The following is a 6,163-nucleotide window of genomic DNA, read 5'->3' on the forward strand; positions in this document are numbered from 1 at the left end:
TAGAACACCAAAAACAGCCAAAAGCAATGTAAAGGACTCTCAACACCAAGTCTCTTTAAGACTGGAAGGTCTGTAAGGATCTCCAGCAGTGTCTCCATGAAAAGCTCTCTGCGCTCTATCCACAAATGAAAGCAACATTAAGGAACTCTGGAAGGGGTTTAAAACTGCTGTCCATACGGCCTGTGATGAATCCATTGGCTATCCCATCCATCAACACCAAGACTTGTTCAATGAGAGTGATGCCAAGATCCAAGCCCTCCTCAGCTGGAAGAGAAGGGCTTGTTCTGCTTCGCAAGGTGACACCTAGGATTTGGGAAATCAAAAATCAGCGGTAGCAAGGTAAAACCAAGGAGACACAACTTTATCCAGTTGACAAACTTGACATGCATAGCTTTTTCTGGGAAATGGAAGCCATCTACAGCCCAACTTCCCAAGGTCCTCCTTTCCTGTGATTGCAGGATGGCTCAACATTCCTCAAAGACAATGAATGTATCCAAGCTTGAAAGAAAGAGCACTTTGAGGCACTCCTGAAGCAGGAGTCAATTGTGGTAGATACCACCACTGGGCGTGTCCAGACAAGCGTGGTCAGCACGCCTCCCCTAACCCAGCCGGGGCAACTTGTTGCTCGCCAAAGGAACAAGTAGCTGCAGCGCAAGGGAACCAAATGTCCACGCATGTCTGGACATGCCCGCTGAGTCCATCCCCCAATACCTGAAAGGGAATCCCTCACCAACTCTCCTATCATAGAGAAAGTCTGGCATACCATCAAGGAAACCAAGAAAAACAAGGATAGTGGACAGGATGGCATACTTGCTGAAATCTTCAAGGCTGGCAGCAAGGAAGTGGAACTGAGACTCCATGAATTTATTCTGCAAATGTGAAACAATAAAGGGATCCCTGAGGACCTGAGGAATGCCAACATCATGGCTATTTTCAAGAAAGAAGATAAGCCTGTGTGTGGGAACTATCAAAATATCATCCTCCTTTCCACAGCACAGAAAACCTTTGCCCGTGCCCTCCTGAACCATATTTTACCTCTTCATAGATTTCATGGATTTTTTTAGGGATTTTTTTAGACCTTTTAATTGAAAGGATCTGCTTGAGAACCCGAGACAGTCCAGCAATGTGTCTCTAACTAGATAAATACAGATTCTTGACTCTGAGTATTGGCCAAGGGGGCTTCCTTTAGTGTGGTGTCTCTCAGACTGGGTATACCTATTCCGAGGTAGATGACAAACTTCTAGAGGATATGTGACGGCAAGGCCCTGACTGACAGACATTTATTTCAAGGTGCAATGGGATCCGATCTGTGATCTCAACAATTGTGGTTCCTGCCAAGGCAGAAGCATGGCATGTGCATGGCAGGAGGCATGACTGTAGGATTGGGGATCAGATCCCAATCATGTCATATTGCTGGTGCAAGGGGGTGACCAGGACCATGAGGAGGGGGAGCACCAGCAAGTTAGGTACCCAACAATCAGCTGATCATTGGCTGGCTCAAGGGACCCATGGGATGGGTTCAAGTCACCATATGGCCCCTGGATCTGTCCTGATTAGCTGATCCTGGGCAGAATTGGAACTGCCCCAGGGGTCCTGTCCTGGGGCAGTCCCAATCTGCTGTTAAGTGGCAGGGACTGCCCCAAGATTCAAATCCTTGGATGGTCCCTGCAAGCCAATGATCAGCTAACTGGGACAGCCCTGGGGCTCAAGTCACAGAGTGGTCCAATCTGCCTTCTCCTGGATCCTGCCCACAGTCATGTGATTGGGACCATTTTGGGGCTCGAACCCCAGGGTGGTCCCAATTATCTGATTGTCAGCTGGAAGGAACTGCCCTGGGGTTCAAATCCTAGTGCGATCCCTGCCTGCCAATGGCAGATCAGGACTGCCTCAGGGCTGGAATCCCAGGGCAGTCCCAATCCTGCAACATTCAGCTGAACAGGACTGCTCCAGGGCTCAAGCCCTGAGAACGTGCCTGCTATACATTCAATGTTAGATGTAATGGAAACCAACCTTAAAGTTATTACACATGTTTTACAGCTGGTTTCTTGTTCTATTGTGCCATTAATCCCCATAATGTATGGCTGGTTTACACTATTTAAGCACACTGGTTAAGTGTCACATCTGCCTGGACCCAGGCCCCTGTTACATGTTACATATATATTACACAATTAACTGGTAATTGCACAATAAATGTAGACTAGCCAAATGTACAAAGTAATTATCACACAGTAAAAATGACTATCCAGCTCTAAAAAAGAGGCAACTCACTATTAAATTAGTACTTGAAAATGTGTAACAACTATATAGCTGGTTTCTATCCAGCTTTAATTTGAATGTGTAGCAGGGCCCTAAGAAATGGGAAACTGGAAGAAGAAGAAAGGGAGAATATAAATGAAAGAAAAGGAAGAAAATGAAAAAAAATGAAGAAAAATTCTCCCTGTTGTGTTTGGTCATTGGAGAGTTTTTAACGTGGTTCTAGGGACATGGAGTGTTACTTTTTTAGCATCCAGAACAAGGAAGCATAGGGGTAACAGCACTGTAACAAGATTAAAAAGGGGAACGCAATCTTCCAAAAAAAATGAGAACCCTGTTGTACGGTAGGGCAACCTTTCTGCAAGCAGTTTATGTTGCAATCTATGGGTGCTTGTACACGTGATGAAAATGTACCTTTTTGAGGTTTAATTACATCACACTTTACATGTATGGGATGGGTTTTTTTGCAATTTAACGGAGTTTGTTATGTTTCAAACTACCACGTAGTTTAGATTGCAACATAGCTACTGGTGACGTTGCAGCCTTTCATCTGACAGCTCACCCCCCGGCCATAGGAAGGAAGGGCTGAAGGCAAAAGCAGTGAGTGGCCAATCCTTTTTTTCTTTTTTTTTTGTGGAGCCTGCCTTCATCTCTCATGGCCAAGGTTTGAACTGCCAGCAGGCTAAGTGGCCCCTGAGCTGCAGGGGACCCTGGTCCTTCCCTCCACAGTGGTGGCACCTCCAGGGGCTACGTGGGTGGGCTGATAGCAGGCTGGTGTTGCCCCAGCTCAGAGGCGCCCAATCCAACACTTCCCTGAGCTTGCTTGGGCTTCCAGCACACCATACACTGTCCCTGCCACCTTCTCTGGCCACCAGCACACTCAGCTGCCCTTTTGCCACCTCCCTGTGCTGCCCCAGGGACAAGCCAGCTCATTCCTGGGTGGTCCCAGGTGGTGGGAAGGCAGTGGAGACAGTGCAAGGGGTGCTGCTCCCCAGGTGGGCTTGGGGGAGAGTTGGATCTGGCGTGTGCTGCCTTTAAGCTGGAGCAGGACCCGCCAGCTAGCAGCCTACTCCGGTGGCTCCAGGAGGCACTGCTACCATGGAGGGAAGGACTAAGCCCACCCCGCAGTTCAGGGGCTGCTAGACCGTCAACAACTCACGCGGATAGGATCCACCAGAAAAAAAAAATGGTGAGGGGGATGATCCTTTTTTTTTTTTTTTTTTTGTGGAGCTTGCCTATGGCCAGAGGGTGAGCTGCCAGTGGGCCCTGAGCTGTGTGGGGCCCCGGTCCTTCTCTTTCCAGTGGTGGCACCTCCTGGGCTGCCTGGGCAGGCTGCTAGTAGGCAGGTGCTGCCCCAGCTTGGAGGCAGTACCCAGCCCGATCCAAATGTTCCCCGAGCCTGAACTAGGGTAGTCCCTGATCCACTAACAGTCCACCCAGGCAGCCACAGGGGGGTGCTGCCACAGTGGAGGGAAGGACCGGGGCCCCCCACAACTCAGGGGCCACTCAGTCCACTGGCAGCTTTCCCCCCCGGCTGCAGGAGAGGTGGGCAGGCTCCACAAAAAAAAAGGATTGAGCCCCTTGCTGCTTTTTCCTTTTTTTTTTCCTTTTTTTTTTTGGGTTGAGCCTACCTACGGCCGGAGGAGAGCTGCCGGTAAGCTGGGCAGTCCCTGAGCTGCAGGGAGTCCCCTTCCCTCTACCTTGGTGGTGGTCCCCACAGCCACCCAGTCAAGCTGCCAGTGGGCAGGCTTGGGGAAGAGTTGGATCAGGTCGGATGCTGCCTCCAAGCTGGGGCAGCACCCAGCCTGCTAGCTGCCTATGCAGGCAGCCTCAGGGGGCACCATCACTGCAGAAGTAAGGACAAGGTCTCCCCGCAGCTCAGGGGCCACTTAGTCTGCCAGCAGCTTGCCCCCCAGCTGCAGGAGAGGCAGGCTTTGCAACAAAAAAAAAAAGATCGGGCCCCTCACCATAACAGTGATGGAAGCCCCTAACTTGAAATGGTGGGGTTTTAATCATCACAGTTAAAAACCTACCATTTTACTTTAGGGGACTAAACCCCTGTCACATGTACAAGTGCCCTACTACAGCTATAAATACCACAAGAGATTATGTCAGTTAAGTCAGAATCCAAATCCCTTAACAATTACAAGCATGGCTTGTCTGTACCAAGTTAATAACATGCAGCTCTGGAGAACATGAGGGAGGATTTAGGTTTGTGAATCTAATACTTCTAACTTGTTCATGAATACTGATTCCTTGAATATCTTATTTCCTCAAGACTGAATAGAACTCCCCTTTGAGAAAGAAACCTCCAAAGCTATATTACTATTTGGTTGCACAATCATTGCTTAACTGAAGATCCCAGAATAAGATTTGGTACATGGCTTGCCAGCAGTGCAAGTGTTGGCAGTAACAGCCGCAGTTTCCCTGGGTTGGTCATAGCCAAGTGAAGAAGGCTCTGGAAACACTGACCTTCTGAACTGATGACCTAGCTTTGGTTTATTGGCATGCTCATTTTAGAGCATGATTTTGGCAGGAGTTTTTGAGTTATGCAATGTGACGAGGCGGAAGGCAAGAAAGAAGGACCTTACAGGCCGAGTTAGCGCAAGGTGGCAGAGCAGCAGCGAAAAGTGGCACTGGGGGAAAAGACGAGCCAGAGAAACACCAGAGTTGGCATGGTCGCGCTTTATAAGTGCATGCCACTGGCACTTAAAGGGCCAGAACCTCATGCCAGAATTACAAGGAGCCCAACCCGGAGAGGCCAGGGGACCCAAAGTGAGGTCCAGAAGCTCTGGGAGGGGTGAATGGTGGAAGGCAGCCAGTCGGTGGCAAATCCACTGAAATGGCTCAGAGGAGACAAACAACTTACCCTCAGCTTGGTCCTGGCCATTGGGGACAGAAGATTGGGGCTTGACCGGGGACGCTGAATCTAGAAAAGAAGAGAGAGAAGAACTGTGAGTACAGTGGACCGCAGTGGCCCACAGGGGATGGTTACTATGATGAACCCTAAAATACAAAGGGGTTTTTGCAAGGCAAGGACCAGGGTGGTCCAACACTGGGCTAGAGGACTGTAAAGAGTAACAGAGTAAAGTAAAAGTCCCAGAGTAACATTTTACTTCTGTGTTGTTTTGGCAGTTACGTTACTTACCTCAGAAGGCACAATATGCAAGCATAGCCTATATGCCTATGAGAGGGGTCCCTACTCAACGTGGCTCCCTACTCACGTGATGGATCTTTTCAGGCTCTCTGGAGCCTGAGTATTTAGACTATTACAGCCGATGTTTATGGTAGGGTTCTTTTTCTTCTAGCTTATCCACCCAATCTCGCCTGCCATGACTTGGTGTAATAAAAAAAAATAGGGCAGGAGGCTAGCTACCCTACTTGGCTGTTATCTTTTCTCCTACTGCAGTTATTTGCTAGTAAGTTCAATGAGCCGTATACTATTGGCTGGGCCCAGTCAGTCACTCCATACTTAGCATTAAGGGGTGTCTTGGAGGGCTGCAGGGCTCTGATCATCTGTTTGCACAAGCGCTCTTGCCTGCAGTACCCTCACTCACAGTTTTGATGTCTTCTTCTGATCACAGGCTCAGCATTATGACGATTGGTCATTTCTGGGTCTTGTCGGTTTCTGCTTTCGACTTCTGTGCTTCAGGTGAGTGTGGAGACTCCTCCAAGTCTCAAAAGGGAAAAAGCTCCTTGGTCTCGTCCCTTTGTCCCTCTTGGAGTGTTGTTTCCTATTCCTTTTTTAGTATAAAGGTTTTTCTTCACAGAGTTCCCTATATATCTGCTTGTCCATCTCTCTCTTACTTTCACTTTCTTCTCCTCTCCTTCTGGTTGCTGCAGGGGGCGTTTTTTGAGTGTTCCCTCTCCCATGCCTGGCCAACCGGAACTGGCAGGAGCTGCAAAACTG

This window comes from Alligator sinensis, unplaced genomic scaffold, assembly GCF_000455745.1.
Source record: "Alligator sinensis unplaced genomic scaffold, ASM45574v1 scaffold681_1, whole genome shotgun sequence".
Classification (NCBI taxonomy): Eukaryota; Metazoa; Chordata; order Crocodylia; family Alligatoridae; genus Alligator; species Alligator sinensis.